The sequence below is a fragment of the Taeniopygia guttata genome, chromosome 3 (assembly GCF_048771995.1).
Source record: "Taeniopygia guttata chromosome 3, bTaeGut7.mat, whole genome shotgun sequence".
Lineage (NCBI taxonomy): Eukaryota > Metazoa > Chordata > Aves > Passeriformes > Estrildidae > Taeniopygia > Taeniopygia guttata.
Window position 1 is genome coordinate 102181073 of NC_133027.1, and position 19364 is coordinate 102200436.

Consider the following 19364-nt stretch of genomic DNA (forward strand, 5'->3'; position numbering starts at 1 on the left):
TCACTCCAGCCCGGGCTGGTGGCATCTGAGGAGGGGCAGTGCCATCCGTGAGGGGCTGTGCCTCAGCCCTGTCACTGAGGATTGTGGTGACAAAGCTGATGGTGGCTTGAACACATGAGTTCAGTCCTTGCTGAACCTGCCCTGGTTTCAGGGGGACGTTTCAGACATTTTGGGGGGAGAATTGAGTTGCATGTGGCCTGCATGTGGGATTTTGTGGGAGAAACCACAGGGGTTTCCCTACACTTCCCTTCACCTCCCTGTGTGCTGCTGCTGCTGCAAATAGTGCAAAAGGGGTGCCTGGGCAGACCCCAACTTTGCCTTTTAGAACTGTTCTTTAATCTGGTTGAAGTCAGTAAATGTGATCTTTCTGAGCAGAAAAGACACATTTTTATTCCTAGTGGTCACTTCTTGTTTTGGGGGTGGAGAGAATGAGTTCAACTTTGTATTTTTGTGGAATGTAGATTTAAATTATTATTAAAATGAGATCTTAGGAGAAAGTGTTTATATATTTATAGGAGAAAGAAGAACTTTGTTAGATAGTTCTTTGAGGTAAATGTACTTGTCAGAGAATTTATTATTTTAGTCCTGTGGTCTTTCTGAATGCATTTGGCATGATCGTTACTCACTTGTACCATTTGTTTCCTGTCTCATTATATAAGTTAGCAAACCACTCTAGGGTTGCCTTAACTTTTATTTGCATTAGAAACTGCACCATAAAAAATGTTCTCATTGGATTGCCTGCTGCTGAGCCAAAAGCTGTAAATAAAGTGGTTTCTAATTGAAATCCAGGAGAACCACAGAACCATCATAATTAATGTACCCTCTGTTTTCTCTCTCTTTTTTTTTTCCCTAATATTACCACATATCTTTTTTATACGTGAACAAAGCTTCTCTTCTTCCTAGCTACCCTTAACTTGAAATAGTCACTTCTTGCTCTTAGTGTTTCCTTCCATACACTTTTCTGGATAAATGAATTCTTGAGTCATGAGGCTGGGAAGTTTTTAGTTTTGTTTTGGGGTTTTTTTTGGGTGTTTTTTTGGGTTTTTTTGTTTTGTTTTTTTTTTTTTGTTTTTTTGTTTTTTTTTTTTTTGTTACAGAATTTACTTATCAAAAAGAAAAGTTTTAGACAAGAGTAAGGAAAAATATTTTGTGGGTAAGCTTGGTGTGAGCATGTTGTGATCAGGCAGATATTTCTGAGAAGTGGTTTTCTGCTTTTGACTGGGAGGGTGGGCACATGTTGCCACTCATGTTTTAATGGAATACTCCATCTGCTGTCAAGCCAAGTCTCTTTCTGAACATGAAAGTTTTGTGCCAAATGCAACATCAAATCCAGATAAAAGTGGTGGGGTGTTTGCTTCAGCACTCTGTAAATGTTAAAACCCAATGTGTCTGAGAGGGTGGGCAAATCCAGATCGTCTTGTGTGTTTGGTTCTTTGCTTATTTTAAAATGGCAAATACTTGTCATTCCAGTTGGTTTTTAATTTGAAACGCATAGGCAGGTATTCTTTTGATCTTAAATGGCTGTTTTGTTGGGGATTTTTTAGTTAACTAGTTTGGTATTATGTGCTTTATTCGTAGAGTTCTCATCACAGATTATCTAATGTGTTGGATTCCTGTCTCTTGTGCTGCATGTTATTTTTACCCTCTTTGCAAAGGCTGGTGCTATGCCACCAAAGATTTTTTTTTTTTCTCCCAATGTTAAGGAGATGCAGCAAGTCTGTCATCCATTAAGGTTCAGATTCCATAATACTCATGCATTTTGCTCTAATCATCTGCAGCGTAATTTTTATATTTTTTTATTCTGCATATTGACAGGGTAATTTTTTGTTCAGATATGACAGCCATGAATCATTCGGCAAGTTACTTGATTCACATGGATCTTGATTTTTTTTTTTTTTTTAAGGCACCTTGTGGGGATGGCAAGAACTCTTTTCTTGCTGCTTCACCAGATACAGGAGTGGGAACTGTGAGGGTCTTTGCTTACCTTGCTTATTAGAAAATAATGCAGATGATAACAGCCCTGTGAGCCTGGAACTGGTTGTCTGTGGTGGTCCTTTAGGCATTGGGATGGAGTCAAAAGCCTGAATTATGCTAGGATTTCCCATCTTAGCTAAAGTCTTTCCGTTTAGGACCTTCCAAAAGACAAAAGCTTCCTGGAAATTGTCGCCTTCTCAAGTCCAGGGCAACTTCCTTCAGATAATAACTGAGACAATTGATCCATTTGAGTACATGGCTAAAATTGAAATGGAAATGAACCTACTTGCCGAAGTCTTGCCAAAGATTCTATTTTTATTGAGCATCATCTTGTTGTTAAGAGCCTATTGAAGCTGAGAAATAGAAGTGAGATCTGGAAGAAGTAGGTGATGATGATTTAAAATATACAAAATTGTTCAGGTAACGCAAGCCATAAATTTCTTGGTGGCTCAGTGTTCTATTATGTGGGCATATAAAATACACTGTTCTTGTCTTTTGTGAAAGGGCTGTACATGGGATGGCAGAGGAGTAAAATCATGTCCACAGAATTATGGTACCATTTCATCTCAGGTTGAATGAACTGTGTAACCCCATAAAAATGTAAAAATAGTAATCAGCCACAGACTGCATGTAGAGTAGAGTGAAACTGCATGTCTGTTACCACTGCAGAAGTTGTACAGACTGCCTTTGATATTTATGCTTTGAAAAGGATGGACATCTATGGGTTGCCAAATCACCTCTTTCTCACCAGGTTCACCAGAAACCTTGAATTAGAGAGGTCTATGGTCTATCCATCTCAGGATTTCATGTCTTAAGTAGTCATGTGTTGTCCAGAGAAAATTACTAGTCCTGTATGTTATACTGTAAGAAATATTTTTCAGTTCAGGGCTTCATAGCTCACACAAGTGAATAAATCATCCAAACCTCATGTCAGGTTTTCCTGACAAGAACAGGTGTATCTATTGGAAATAAGGACATAATAATTTATCAAATGGATCTCAAGACTATGCTGTATACTTGTACTGTGGCTTGCTGATCAATGTAGAGAGCATGACCAGCTGCCTCGGCACTGCCTGTGCACAGAGTACCAGAGGTGTTTTCTTCTTGCAGAAACACAAAAATATTTTCTCCACTCATCATCAGTTCTTGATGTCTTTGTGGGGAAGGAGAGCACTCCTGGGTTGTGGCTTCTGCTGGTACACCAGGGGCAAAAAGAGGAGGCTGGAGCTGGCTGCGGAATTAAGGTACACCAGACCAGCACTCCTCTGTTTTCACCAGCTGTTTGTATTGTGCAAAACCACTGTAAAAGTTTTTGAGGAGAAAACATTATCTGTGTTATCAGAAGGGCACTGGGGAATGATGGCTCACATTTGCAGGGCTTCAGAAAGTATCAGAAAAGTCTGATAATTCAAGGTCTCTCTGTGAAGGAAGATGACTATGCTGTCTCTCTTCCAGAAAAGGGCAGGAGATCTCCAAGGAACTGGGCATTGCAATTGGTCTATTTAAGACCATTTTAGCCTTGCAGAACTCATGAAGGATTCTGCAAGAGAGAGCTCTGGACTTCATGAGATTGCAGCCGAAGCTTTCAATGGGCAGAGAAATGTGAGTCCACTCTTGAGTGTAGGCTTGGTGGCATGGCTTAACCTCAGCCAGCAGCTAAGTACTACACAGCCACACTCCAGTGGGATGGGGAGGAGAATCAGAAAAGGTACAACCTATGGCTTGGGATAAGAATAGTTTAATAATGGAAAGTAAATAATAATAGCTGTAAGGAAAAGGGCGATAACAAAAAGAGAGAGAAGGACAAGTGTAGCACAGTACAGCTGGTCCCCACCCACTTCCCTGTGCCCAGCCAGTCCCTGAGCAGTGATCCTTCCCCACAGGGGTATACTGAGCATGAGGGTTCTGTGGTATGGAGTATCCCTTTGGCCAGTTCATGTCAGCTGTCCTGGCTGTGCTCCCTGCCAGCTTCTTGTGCACCTCTGCACTGGCAAAGCATGTAAAATCTGAAAAGTCCTTGACTAAGAGTGAGCACTACTTAGCAACAACTAAAACGTGAGGGAAGATATTCCCTCTCATCCTAAATCCAAAACACAGCACTGTTCCAGCTACCAGAAAGAAAATTACCTCTATCTCAGTGGAAATCAGGCCACTGGCTAAAGTAATGCAGAAAATTGAGAGAGATGCAGCATTTGACATAGCTAGGCATTGCTGGAAAATATACCAGTAGGGATAACATGAGACTGCATAAACTGATCTGGGTCCTGCATTACCAGAGACATTAATGCAGAGAAGGATGAGGTAAAGAATAGCTTAAGATTTTTCTGTGGTCTTCCTCCAAGATATGCCCTGTAAAAAACTAAAATTAAAATCAAATCCATATTAGGGTTCTCAATATTTAAAAAATAAAATTAACAAAACAGTTTAAAATTAGGCTTACTGAAACGCTTAACTCTGTTCAAAGATTTAGATTTTCATGCTGTTGTTATCTGGTACAACATCTGATACAGACTTTTCTTGTAGCCTGAATTTGCTGTCCAGAAATGCTAAGAATATGACAGAAACAGTACTCTTGATTATCTTTTGTCTTGTGCAGTTACTGCTTTTCCAGAAGGCTTGTCTTCAAATCTCCCATAAGGACAATTGGATTTAATTTATTTTTTTTATGTAGGACCATTGCCTATTAAAAAAATAAAACATTGTTTTGTATAAGCCAAAATCATATTACTGTTGTTCTAGCCTGATTCTCGGCATCTGAAGGAAAACAAATCTTTGTGCATTAGGTATTCAGAGGCAACTTTAAATCATATGTGCAGTGCCTTCATTATATATTATGCATTCTTATTGTCTTTTAACTGAAGAACAGTAATAAGAATTCTCCATTGCAGGATAAAGGAACAAATGTAAGGTTGTTCATACATAGGAAAAAATATTTTAATAGTCTTGTAACCCTACCCGGGAGGTCTCTGCTTGGAATCTTTTATCAGATGTATCTGCTGTTGAACACCTACCTAACACTCAAGCAGGTTGGTGCTTTCCTCATTTGGGTGCAGTCTTGGGGGAAGGCTGTTTGGGATGCCCTGCTGCTGTGCAGGTTTTGCAGCCTGCACCTAAGGTAAAGGCAGTGAAGTTTGGCCAGGAGCAATAATGGTGTTTCCTTAGCAGCAGTGCAGGGTGTGCCATTGGAGCGAAGTGCAGGCAGTCCAGGACAAGGCTCAACATCTCTTCAGGATCACGTCTTTGCAGGCCACACAGTGGTAGCACCAGGCTTCCCTCTCACCATGTGCCACCATGCTTTCAGAGTGGAAATGGGTGTCACCATGGCAGGGATTCTCAGGAGTTTTGTGTCTCTGCTATACCTTCCCTTGTATCTGGCTGTGTTGAAGCTTTGGGGAGATCCCAAAGCTGCTTACTCTGGGTGAGAGAAGCCGAAGCACTGCCTGCTGAGGTCTGGCTGGTGTTGCCTGAGCTGCTTTTGCCTCTGATTTGATCAGCATGCTTCAATGTCTCTCACCTTTTATCTCTACTGAAGTTGTTTTTACCTCCTCTTTTAGCTTTTTTAACATCAACTCACAATCCATCCTCACTCCAATTCTACAGGTCCTGGTTATGTTATCTGGTGTTTGTGGTAATGGGGGTTGTTAGAAATGGCATTTTTGGTTGCATTTTTCAGTCATGAAGTCCACAGTCAGAAGTAAAAATGCTTGAGGTCCATGGCATTACATCTCCATCCTCTGGTTGTACTGCTTGTAGCCACTGTTGTTTGGGCAGTTCCCAGGGTGCTTCAGTGGGGAACATCCATGCTGCTCAGAGTTACAAATTACTTTATCAGTTAGATGTCTTGAGTAGATAATCCAGAGGTTTGAATCTGCTGTAAATGAAAAGTGAACAGACGGGAAACCACGACCATGTGTGTCAGCATCACTGTCTTCTTTCCAGAATCCTGTGATAAATCTGTTAACACTGTTCTGAGAATTGCTTGCCTACTAATTATTGGAAAAGCATTACCTTTTCTTTGTGTCTGTAATTAGCATTTCAGCTTGAGTCTAAGGCCTGATGAAAAATGAGTCTGGTATGCCATAGGTTCAGTAAATGATGAAAACCTGAAGTCTGTGTTTGCTTACTTTCTTTCTCCATAAAACAAACAAAACTTGAGCTGATCTCTGAGTAGAAATGGTGTCAGAAATGATATAGTCTAAAGGAGGAGGTTGGTTTTATTTCTCAGTTTCCTCATCGGGTGGCTCACAGTACACGTAAACAATGTAATAAATAAATAGTCCAAGTCCAATCTTAGCTAAGATAACCATGAAAAATCTGTTTATGTGTTCCTAAATCAGAAGACAGAAATGCCTCTCCTACAAACTGATGGGAGAATTATAGAGTAAGTCTTTAAAAGCATGATCCGGAGCATCCAAGATTTTCAGATAGCACACTCTGAAACTTAATATCCATGTAAAACAGTTGATAATAAATGTTGATGTAAAAATATTGTATGTCCATTGAGATAAATCTTTTAGGGATAGAGAACAGACTGAAAATTTAAGGCAAGCTCTATGAAGTAGTACTGAGGTTGTGTTTGCTGTGCTGGCTTGTGGGGTTTGAGATGCAGAACTTGGTATGTGGCCATCTGAACAACAGCATGTCTCAATGCAGGACTTCTGAGAACAGGATTTGTGCTTATCATGTTATCTGGTTTGTTTAAAGGTATGAGCTTACTCATACTTTTAAACCTCCAGGTGTTGGAGGTCTTTTGCAGACTATTTGGAGAGATAATTCATAGAGGCTTCTCTAAATAACAGCAAATGGGAAATCACAGAATTTAGCTCTAGTCTGATGTCTCAAGGAGAAATAAACCAGTGGGCAGACTGTGGAAGGTTGTTCCAGAGAGGAAACCTCAATGGCTTAAGTAAACAGGACTTGAGAATATGTCCACTGCTACTTCCTAGCAACCAAAACTTAAGAAGTTCAGTTGGCACAGATCCACTTGCTTGGAGGACGATTATGCGTAATTCATACTAGATTCAGGTCATTGTGACCTCAGACAAAACTGGGACATAAAATGAGACATTATCCTGTGGCTCCTCTTACAGAGCTCCCAGTTCCTTCACCTTCATGCAAGACACTGTGCCAGGGTGCCAATGTGATCATGGGGAAGTGTGGGCACAGCCTGTTGGCTCTTGAATTGTCTGGGACAATAATTCAAGCTCTATCTTTGACAGAGTTGAAAATAGTATGAAAAGGTCAGGCATACATTGCTTTCAGTCGGAGGCGTGATGCTTGGTAACATTTCAGTAATCCTGAAAGATTTCTTGGTCAGTTAGTGAGACAGAGATGACAAGCAAGTTTATCATCATCTTCGAAGTGTTTCCTACTTATAATTCACAAGACAAGATGCTGTGGTGGTGTACTGTGCCTGCCTCAGAGAAGGTTTCTTCCTTGATGCTTGTTAGTTACTCACTGGAAACTCCTTCCTCCTGTTCTGCTAAGAAACAAGATGGCATTTGGGTCAGAAATAAAGTTTTAGCTGTTAAGTTATTTAAAAGAGCCTTTTCTTCCTTGCTCTTCTGTTCTTCGTCTCACCTCTCACCCCCTCCCCCAAGTTGTTCACAGAATAAAAAAAACAAACAAAACCCCAAAACTAACCAAAACAAATAAACCCCCTCTCTCCAAATAATTATCTTTAGCCTTCCCAGGAAGGGAAGCATTACTGTAATCTGTGGGGGTTTGTTTATATTTCTCTCAAAGAAGCATTAAGCAGGATGAACTTGCTTCTTGCAGAATGATCCCTGTTTGCTTTGTCACTTCTGTATCAATAAAGCACCTCTTTAAGGTTTTCTGTGTGCTTTGTTACAAGCTGGCAAACTAGAGAGTGTTGTGCAGCTGGACCTGGTTTAGTGTGGGCAGTACCTTGAAGGTGAAGTTGCAGGGCTGGGAACACTCTTGCTCCAAAACTGAGCTTGTCTTTGAAGAGGAATCGTAGAAACCAGTGCTCAAAGCTTCAGAGGCTGCCTGTCTGTAGCTGGAGAGTAAATGGGTGAAATGGTCATAGCTTAGCTAGGAGACCTTTCTGGGAGCATTGTTGTTATTTTTGCAAGTATTAAATGCAAAATCTCAATTTGTTACAAAAAAGTATTAATAAATTGTGCCTAGCCCTTCTTCCTTGCTTGCAAGCTGAAGGCACTGAGGTATTAAAAAGCACTGCCCTTTCTCCTCTTCTGTGCTGCTTCTGGTTTTGTGGAATACTCGGAAAGAAAACTGAGGATTGGCAAATAATACCCACCCTACAGGAAAGTCTGTGTTAGGGAGAAGATTACTACAGGGATGGCTAAGAGCTTTTAATGTAATGAAGAAGAAAATAGTCAGTGGAGGTAATACTTGTGGGGAATAAATTCTTCATAGAAAGTTGAGAAATGTTCTTCTGAAAATGGTAAAAGTAATTGTAAAAGCTGAATGGTGTGGCATTTAATTATGTAAGGAACGAAAGAGGCTAAAAAAAATAATAACCTGGTATATCAGAAAGCAATTTAAAATATAAGCTAGGGAAAATGGAATATTTCTGTCACAGTAAGATGAATTCCACCACTGGCTGCATTGATTTCGTGTCTCAAGTTTTGTTCCAAACAGATCTGTAACTGGAGGGGAATGGGGATGTGGGAAAGGCATATTTTTGTTCTCTCAGCCTCCCAAACCAACCCATTCCCCTGCTCAGCAAGAATGGTGAGAAAGATATGGATAAAAATACAAACAGGATTTAAGAATTTAATTAGCTCTGATGGTCATCCAATCTCCAGTTGTCTGGTAATTGTCTCTTTCAAAGGGATAATTTGAAGCAGAGCTTCATATGCTTTGTGAATGTCAGTAAACTAAGCTTGTTAGTGTACAGTGCAAAGGCCGGAGCTGAATTCTTGTGGGTATTTGCAGCCTTTAATAAATAGCATGGCAGCGCCGAGGAGGAATCATTCCTTACACCCACTCGCCCTTAAGATGTTTCCTTTCAATTCAGAAATTAATATTCAGCTGAAAAGTTATTATACATTTTGTGTCTTTCAAAATATTCTTGGCAGTGCATAGGAGTCAGTCTGCAGAGGGGTGGGATGGGTTGGGGTTTTTTTTTCCCACCCACCTTCTGCAGGGAAGATGTGGAGCCAAGAAGTAGCTGTTAGACTTTCAGGTTTGTCAGCTTATTTGTTTGAGGTTGGGTTTTTTTTTCTGGTGTCATAGTGCTGTTTCCTGAGCTGTGGAGCTCCTGCTCCATCTTCTTAGGGCAGGGTTGGCATGTTAGTGAGAGGTCCAAATATCAGGTTATCAAGCTGTTGACAAGATCTTGCTGTGATGTGTTCCCAACTTTGCCAAATTGGAACAATTAGGGCTAAAGCTCATTATGGGGAGTGCTCACTTAGAATTTTTTTTTTTTTTTTTAGTGACTGGGGAATTTCTTTTAGGAGAGTGGCTGGTTTGCAGTAATTTTGCAAAGGGAAATGATAGTTTGAGGCTTTTTCAAGGAAACAGAGTTGTTTATTGATGGCATTTTTGGCAATGATTTTGTTTGAACAGTTTTAGTCACCTCATAGTTTTAAATAAGAACCTGAAATTTTACAGGAGTGTGGGCTTGAGGTATTAAGAATAATGAAAAGAAGGGCTGGCTGAAATGTGTTGCAGAACTCCTTGTACTGGATGATTGGATGATAAAGTGCTGGAGGAAATTGCTTGTAGATAAACGAAAGCCATGCATGGAGGAGGAGGAGGGCAGTCACAATACAGTTCATGCCTGATGAATGCTTCACCAGGTGTTAACTGCTCTGGAAGAGTCTTTGTGGTTGTCCTGTAAAAATGGCAGTGCAGTGATAGACAAAAAACAGAAAACAAAATGGAAAGCATGAAAGTGCTGCTGTGTAAATGCGTGGTGCTCCTCTGTCTTCAGTAGCATATGCAGCTCTGGTCCTCCCTGCCTCCCATTTCACCTCCCCCAGTCCACAAAGTATTGTTAAAAGAGAAGAGAAATCCAAAATATGGTGTGACAAAAAACCACCAGAAGTCCTTGATCTGGAAAGAGACCTGCAAAAATGATGAATGTCACAAAAAAAAAAAAAAGAGATGGGGAGTGAGCATCTGCTGTCCTCCTAAGGAGGTGAGCAGGAGATGAGCACAGGAGAGTTGTGAAGGGGAAGATGATGGGTTCTGCAGCATCTCTGGAGCTCCTGTACTGCCAGCCTGGTTGCTCTCTGAAGTCAATAAGGAGAGGACAGGAGGTGGTTATGTGGTAGGAGGTACAGGGGAATTTTCTCCTGGATGGGCCAAGCTGAGCCCTGCTGGAGGGAGCTGGATTACATTCTGGCCAGTGCCAGGTGCTTGGTGCAGCTGCCAGGGCAGGCACCTCCTGGGTTCTGCCTGGGGTGTAGCTGTCTCCTTTCATGTCAGCACCCATTTGCTTTGTGTGGTGGGGGTGAAGCTGACCAGCAGCTCAAGTCAAGACACTTTAAACATGATCTCACATTTTACTGTATGTGTTACCTGAGGCCTTGGACCCTACACATAAAAAACGAATAAATTTTGGAATTTGTAATCTATCTGTGGTATAGCGTTGCATCTATAAAATGCTTTGTCTAAGCCATTTTCTCTGAAAATAAATGTCATGCAATATTCCTGAAGCATTTCAAAGATGCAGAAATGAGCACATAAAAATAATTATGCATGCATGGAGAATCTTGTCCTTAGAAAAGAATTTTAATTCCTAGAGTTTTTGGAAGATGCAAGCAAGAAGCTGCACATGGACCAGGGAAAGGGAGCAAATTCATGAGGCTGATGATTAAGGGAGGACTTCCAGCATGTGAGGAGAGACTCTGCTCTGATATAGTTGTGTTAACTGAAGTAATGGTATATGGTTGATGGTGATAATTCTGGTAACTATTTTGTTGCTGGTTTAGCCAGTTGATATTACAATCTTTGTTGGTATTGCTTGTTTAATACACATACTCAGTTGTTGTCCTTACATTCTTATCTTACACTGGCTAACTTTTCCCTTTCCTGCTCCAAAACTAATTAAACACTGTTTGATCATAACCAAGCAATTCATGCTCTTGGATACTATGATTCTTTTTTTTTTTTCCCTTTGGTATATTCTCAGAATCATGTTTTGGATGCTCAGGTGATCTGCAAGAAGTCTGGGTTTCCAATTGTAACACCTTGGTTAAATTCTTAATGTCAGATTATACAGAAGTTAATGCTATTTAAATAAATCATAGAATCACAGAATCCTAGAATAGTTTGGGTTGGAAGGGACCTTGAAGATCATCCAGTTCCAAGCTGCCTGCCATGGTATCTTGGGATGACTTTATGTTGCTGCATCCCCTATTGCCTGCTCTGTGCCCAGACAGGAGTCCTGTACTGTTAAGCTCCAAGTGGGGAGATCCGGGGGAATTCCTCGGAGCAGTTTGTGTGCGGTGCTCACAGACTGCCCAGGTTTCTCTGTGCTGTGTTGTCTAGCGTGGATGGAGGGAGTCCACCTTTGCTTTTTATTAGGATACCTCCACTAAACCAGGTTATTCAGAGCTCCATCCAGCCTGGCCTTGAACGCTTCCAGGGGTGGAGAAGCCACAAATTATCTGGGCAAGCTGTTCCAGTGCCTCACCAACCTCACAGAATAGGATTTCTTCCCAATATCTAATCTAAACCTACTTGCTTTCAGTTAGAAACCATTCCCCTTGTCCTGTCGCTAAATTTACTTTGTGAAGGCTCCTGTAGGACTAATTCAGCTTTCATCTATAAATCTTCCTCTCATGTGCTACCATAACATGCGAGCACGTGGGAACTTTGATTTTTCTTTAGTGTAACATGTCTGGGAAAAATCCCTCTCTTTGGTGTGATGTCTAGATTTCTACTGCCATTCTCCATTTTATTCCTGGGAAAATACCTACTTTAACTTGCAGTGTGAAGCTTTGCTGATCAATATGTTACAAGCATAGTAAAGTTCAAGAAATTGCCTCCATTACTATCTTGAGATGAGAAATTGATTCAGCTGCATTCTCTTTCTGCTAATTCATCCGTGCTTTACATTCCCATAAAAGGAATTACATACTCCTTATTTTCCAGCAGCGTCATCAATCCTAATGAAGAGAGAAGACTGAAAATTTATATTGTGTATATAGGATAGCTGATCTCTGACTTAGCTCTTAATTTGTAAATGTTGCTGTAGGCTTCACTTCTCAGTTCTCCTTTCTGTGCTTTGTTTGTATGCAAAATCCAAGGGCTGGGATGGAAGCAAAACTGAAGAATATGGTAAAGGAGTATAAAGTTAGATTGCTTTCTAATCTAAACCTCAAAAAATGAGATGGTGGTTAAAATTTGATGGAAAGAATTAAAATCTCATCTGTAAATTTGATGTACATCGGCAGTGTTTGTTCCTGCATTAATTATGTTGGGACTGTTTTCAGTATCTATCAGCCATCAGTTCTCTACCTCTGGCTCTAAAATGTCCAGAGTTTCACTTTTTAACTGTGTTATTATGTATGAGACCATTGCACATGTCTGGTAATTTCTGTAACCCAGCTTAGGGGTGGTATTGTAGCTCTAATGATGAAAGTGATATAGTGGGAAAAGCAGCCAGAACAGATATGGAAAACAGGAAGGGGCTTTTCTGGGTATTTCAGTTGTTGTTTTTCTTAGTGTCCATCAGCCCGGCCTCTGTAGGAAACTACCAGGAATGGTTTGTCTGCACAATATTTTGGCATTTTTAGGCTTAATACTAGCATCATTTATTCAGAGCAGATGGATAAATGACAAAGCAAAACTATATATTGTGACTTTGGTCATGGCTCATGATACAGCAGTTATTTTTTAAATTAAATTTAAACATATTGCCAGGTTCCTAAATAGCTGTGTTAAACTGAGGTAAAAAAAACCCCAACATTTTCTCTCTTGGCTCCACTGATGTTAGTCTCAGGTTTTCTCTGTGTGTCTGAATATTTTTTCTTACAAACAAATGGTGCTCAATTTTTAGTCAACTATAAGATTCAATATGCCTTTTATAAACCTAGAGGTATTTAAATAGCAGTGTGAAAACCAAGTCAGATAAAGCATTAAGTAGAGGTGAGTTTATTAAAATCTTATTCCAGCAAAGATTCATGCACTTGCTTGGAAAAATTGTGAGCAGACAGGATGCAAGTGGGCGATGAATTTATTAATTTAGGCTCACGTTTCTTGCAAGAGAGGGGTGCACACAGGTTTTAGTTACCGGGGCTCAACATGATAATGTTGTAATCAAAAACTCACTTAGATCCAAGAAAATCTATGTGGTGCTACCAGCACTGACCATCAGCTGAGGTGTTCTGTTAAAGGAAGACATTTCAGGCAGGTCAGGCTTTGTGAGGACTCCTCTGTCTCTCATGGTGCATGCTTTGATGGGTTAATGTCTGGATTGTGCTCTGCTGTTTACTGTGGGCTTGCAGGGGAGGATGAAGGGGGAAGCAGAGACTGGCACTGGGCAGAGGGAGTTGCTTGGGTTCTTCTCCCCCGCCTTGCTGGATAACTCAGGGAGGGCACTTGTTCTGTGCAAGGATCTGCTGGACTTGGGTGGTGGCTTCTGCTGTATGTGGCAGCATCACAGTGCTTGGGACCCATTCAGAGATTTTAAAGGAATAATTTTAAAAAGCATGTAGCATGACAGTGAGAGGAAGTAAATGGTGAGGTTATCTGTGATCATTTCTACATTTTCTTCTTAAGCTGGGACTGACTTTCCAAAACCCAGCACAGCTCAATGCAGATGAAATGTTTTCCACTGGTATCAGCGAGCTGTGAATTGCGCACCAAGTTTACAGGCCTGTTTCACAGAATCACAGAATACCAGGTTGGAAGGCACCTCAAGGACCATCTGGTCCAGTCTGGAAGACCTTGCATGTTTTTGTTTTACTCCATAAACTCTCACTCTTCCAGCCTATTCAGGTGGCTCTTCCTGCTGAAGTGTCTGCTGCCCCATTTAGCTTGGTATCATTGGCAAACCTTATCATGGTACATTTGATTCTGTCTTCCAGACCACTTATGAATGTATTAAACAGCAGTGGGCTCAGTGTTGGCAGTCTGCACTCATATCACTTCGCCCTTGGTGAATCCATGCTGGCTTTTCCTACTGGCATGCTTCATCTGATTTGTGATAACCCCCGGCAAGATTTGTTCTGGAACTTTCTCCAGGGACTGAAATATGGCTGACTGAAGTATGGTTGACGAGCCTCTAACTTCCCAGGTCCCTCTTTAAGCTCTTCTTTAGGATAGGGTGGCATTAGCCACCTTCTTTTGGGATGTCCCCCAATCCCCTTGACTTCTCAAAGATCACACAGAGTAGCCTCGCAGTGATTTCAGCCAACATTCTTAACACCCTCAGGTGCTAAGGGCCTTCCCTCAAAGCCATCCAGGCAGCAGCATTGACAAAAACATATGTGTTGTTTTCATTTAGGTGATTTAAGATGCCTTGTCTAGATACCTCTTCTGCACTGGGTGACAGGCTGATTGTATCTCCCACATCTTTGACTTTCATTAATCCCTCCCTTCCTGGTTGCTGTACCTGCACTTGTTTGTGTGATACTTGGCATGTAGGTTGCAAGCTCTGGGTCAGCAAATCTCCTTCCTTTCATTCACTCTCCCTTTGGGCTCCTTCAAAGCAGCATGAGGTGCTGTGAAATCTTTATGGTCCCTGCAATAGAGTCAAGATGTTGTTTTATTTATTGCATCAACATAACCCATTCTTCATTTTGCAGTAGGCGCCAAGCTGAGTAAGAATTAAAGATTCACTTACTTGTATTTCAGTCTGTAACTTGAAGGGCTGTGGATGTATCCATCCCAGAGATTTGACAACGAAGCAGTCTCTCACAATCAATAAGGGAAAGGGGTTCTTGGTTGTTCTTTAAAGGAGTTGGAGTGCTGATAGTTGCCCCCTGCCATAGTGACTTAAAAGATAAGAGTGACCTGAAGATACTGTATTAAATAGAAGTTTGTTTTTTGTTGTGTTGCAATAGGAAGCTCATTGTCACAAATCTGCTTATGCTTTGGAGCAAGTCGGTGCTGGGAGATTTCACATGTGGGGAGGATCTAATTTCCATTCTTTTGTTTTGTTTAGATTCGGCTCTCTGAGGTCACAGAATGAAAGCAGCATGAAATGTTATGGCAAAGACAGCACAAGAAGATACAAGAATCTCACAAATCCTCAAAAATCAGGTAATGTCAGAGCATCATACGTCCAGTTTTTCAAAGGCTGCCTTCAATAAGTTTAATGAGTTTATAACTTATTATTATTATATATAATAATAATATAATAATTATAATCACTTATTAAACAGTTAATAAGTTTAATAAGGTTCAGTGCTTTTTGACAGTTTTCAAAATTTGGGCTTCTGAGTCCCTGTGAGTTTATTCATGGACTTCTCAAATCTGGTTAGTTGTGTGTTGGCTGTGTATCTAGTAGAATATTATTTTGTGTTCCACAGTATGTATGACACAAGAGGTATACACACATATCTTAAAGGACTACTTTGGCTGTATTGTCTCATACAAGCAAAAGGACATTAACTTAAGAAAAAAAAGAAGCAGCAACTAAGGTGATCAGTTTTTTTTAGCCATTGTATTTGACTTGGCTCCATTGCTAGGCACCAGCATGGCCTATTTTAGAGGGATGGACTTTTCAGAGGGTCCTGCAGCTGCATTTCTCACAACTCTCTCCTTTGGGGGAGACACCAGGCTCAAAATAGCTGTTCCCTCCCCACTGAAAGCTTAGCCATATGCTATTTTCCACAAACTACTACTTGTACTTGATTTTTTTGATTGTTTATCTCTCTCAGGATGTTTTCTCTTTGCCTGTTTTTGCAAATCCTAGCATATGTTCTTTGACTGTTTCGAGGCATTTCTAGTTACAGAAAAAGGCAATTGCATTGCACTCTGCAGAGAGTAAACACTACAGAGGTCAGGAAGAAACTGCTTAAGTGTATTACAAGGGTGCTCACCTTAAACTAAACTTGGGGCTTATCATGGCTGTGGTCACAGCAACAGCTGATGGATTAATGTTTGAAAATTTCCCCGTCTCCCCCAAATCAACAGCAGTGACCAGAGGTTGTAATGTAGCCACGTACAGTAACTGAATGAGATCTGACCTCTCTGTCCTAAGTTCATTTCATGTTTGCAGAACCAGGATCTTGCTGGGGAATAACAAGTGAGTCAGTTCAATAATAGAAGTAAACTAAAATATGAACCCGAAGACAATTTTGATGTTAGGACGTGTTTATTTTCCAGGAAGCGTTTGAGAGTATTGCCCTTGATCTAGGACTTGGCAGAAGGGACAACAATTTGTCTCAGCCTAGCAGTCAGTAAACCCAGGTTGGCTGAAGAGACTTCAAATCAACTTTCACTTGATGCAGTAAAGTATAAGCAAATAAAAAATAAAACTACTGTGTTTGTCACAGTAGTGCCTTTAGTTAGTGCTGTCTTTGATATGCTTTTTAGTCACTTAGTCATGGAATATGCAATTCAAGTGCCCTTCTGGCCTTTAGTCAAGGCTTGGATTTTATTTTTATTTCTAATTAGTATTGTGAGGAGATCACATAATTTTATGTTTGCTATTTGTATGAAGCAATATGATACCTGCTTCTGTTGCAGTTTTCCAAACCCTTCAGAGTACCTCGAAACAATTCACTGACAGCAAAGATAATCAGATTTGTTGAAGCAACCTTCTTTGTTTCTTTGGGACTCATGAAATTGTATCTTCCTTAAACTAAATTCAGCTAATGGCTTTATTTAGAAATCAGCATTCTCTTTTTGAATAACCAGAATTCTGCTAGTTTGGGGAAAAAACATTTTCATTAAATTACTAGTGCCTTAGAATGCATTTTTTGCACAGATCAAAACAAGAGGAAGATGTTTCTGTTTGTCTTCCTCCTTGCTTCTCCTCCTTTTCTAGAGACTTTCCTGAGATGATCAACTGTTGTTTTTCCTGTTGGGTTTGTTTGGTTTGGTTTTTTGGGGTTTTTTTTCTTTTTTTTTTTCTTTCTTTTTTTTTTTTTTTTTTTTTTCTTTTTTTTCCCCCTGCCTTTTTTTAAACTTCATTGAAGTAGAGAAATTGCTCGGTTCTCTCCCAGTGCCATCGTTGTTCTCCCCTCCCCCAAGTCCAATGTGTTTTTTATTAAACTGAATTAGGACATTCTAGTCTCTCTTAAGAGTGGAAATGGGAACAGCTTAAATGAGCAGCCACATGAGACTCAGCAGCCTTTCCAACTGCACTGCAGAAGCTTAGCTGCAAAGAGAATGATAATTTTTGAAGGATTTGTGCAACTGTTGAAGAACTACCAGCATTAATATTAAAAAGCAGCTTATCCGTTTTTCCTTTTCCATTTTAAGAGTATATAGCTTTCTTACTATGCTTGCTATAAAAATCAGTCTACTAAATATTTTGCTTCCTTTCAATCCTCTTCCCTTTTGTAATTCCTCTATTTGCATACTTTCTCATATACTGAAGTGGGTTTTTTGTTGTTGGTTTTGCCTAAGAATGTCAACCTCTGGGTTTGAATGCAGATATGGGCGTGGGTTTGAGATCTGTGCCATTCAAAACCAGACAAAACTGAATTGCAGCAAAAACCATAGGAGCACTTGTATCCAGGATTAGGTTGAAAAGGTTTTCTTCCCTAAAAACATTTGTCCTTGAGGTAGCTGTAGAAAATTTTTGGTCCTTGAAATCCGTATTGCTACTTCAATGTTTATTCTAACCAAAACAGCCATGAGCCTGATGACCCTTATTTTCAGTGTCTGCCTCTATTGCTATATCAGATGTCTTCAGGATTTCTACAGATACTTAAAAAAAAAAAAAAAAGTAGGTGTTTGAGTTATCATCTCACCTTTCTTTCCCTTTTCCTCTCTGGTGGCTCACCCAACCACCTTCTCTGGCATTGGAAATTATTAATTCTCTTTGACTACTGTGCTGATTTTTTCACAGGTTTATATTTTGTGCCAAGAAGAAAAAAAAGAGTAGGGGCTTGAACTCTGGTTGCATAGTAAGTTATGAGGGCAAACCTGGTATCTAAACAGAGCACAAGAGCACAGGGATCTCTGAAATATGCCACTCTTACACTCCTGTTTTTTCTGTGCTTCTCAGCCTTCCAGCATTACTCTGGTCTGAAGACCCAGGGGCAGTGCCAGCTTCGCACCTGAGAGCTGTGTGTGTGCAGGGGAGGTGGCTCTGGTTTTGGGCAGCACGCCCTTACTTCTCAAAGCTGCTCCTCTGGGTGGGGTCACAGGGGTGCAGTGGCCAGCTGAAAACCGTGCCTGTCTGTGCCCAGCTTCAAGGCTGGCTTATGGTCAGCCTGTGCCTGGGCTGCTGGTAGCACTGGTGTGAGCAGAATGCAGGCTGTCAGGAAAGGAAATGCTGTTTATCCCTGTGTCTATCCTAAAGGAAATCAGAGCACAAGATGATGTGAATGATGGCTGTCTGGGTTTAGGAATAGCTTGGCAGGACATCTGACAGTTCTGAATAACAAAACAGGTCAATAAAAACATGGCCATAAAAAAGGCTAAAAAATGAATAAGAGAAACGCACTGGTTTGTTCCTGTGGAAGCTAAGTACGGGGGGAAAAATTAAGTGAAAGAAGGGAAAGGAGAACTTGATTTTGGCTTTCATATTACGTGAAGTTAAGAATGAAGCTTATATTCTAGTGACAGAAAGACAGTCACTCGAGAGAGCCCTGTCAGCCTGTGTGACTGAGGGGTGGTAATTCACGATTAAAACATGAAAACACGCAGCAATGACACATTTCTAAGCAGGCCTTAGGTATTACAAAACACAGGCTGCTAAGGGTGGTGGTTAACTTTGCTTTAACAGACATTTTACCATCCCAGAAGGAGGGAGGGACATGAGGAGGATTGGTGCACAGCAAATGAGTATCTGCTGATGCTGCCACTTGTGAGTAGCTGCAGATACTCTGTCCTGCAAAAGCTGTTTGAACATGGAGGGGTGTGGGCTTTTTTGCCATCTTATCCAGTCTTCTCTTTTTCAGGCTAGCTAGTAATTAATCTATAAAAGCATGTAGATTTTTGGCTTAAAGAGACAGCTGAAAAACTTGAAATAGTTGGACAAACTGTAGGATCCAATTCCCTTTTGATACACAGCCATGCAGCCTACTGAGATGGGTTAGATTAGAGCTGTAATAACTTTACAGCCTTTTAGTGAGTCTGCTTCCTTCAGCATTTGCTCTCGTACAGTCTTTTGTCATCCCTCTCAGTTCTGAAACTGGCTCTGGCTGACATTCAGCCCTGGTTTTACAGCACACACCCAGCACAACTTTTATGCATCGACTTATTTGTAGTGGATGTCTCGTTCTGGAATTCGTGTGAATTCAGGCAGTTCAATTGTGTGACTGTCATTT

At 40.7% G+C, this 19364-nt stretch overlaps 1 protein-coding gene across 9 annotated transcripts in view; it reads left to right on the forward strand.

Moving 5' to 3' along the window:
- Positions 1-19364, forward strand: part of TRERF1 (transcriptional regulating factor 1) — a 98740-nt gene that overhangs the window by 53796 nt on the left and 25580 nt on the right. For all 9 annotated transcript variants that reach the window (XM_030269051.4, XM_030269053.4, XM_030269044.4 and 6 more), the window contains one exon: positions 15080-15177. The gene's annotated coding sequence lies outside the window, so the exon portion shown is untranslated. The remainder of the gene's footprint in view (positions 1-15079; positions 15178-19364) is intronic.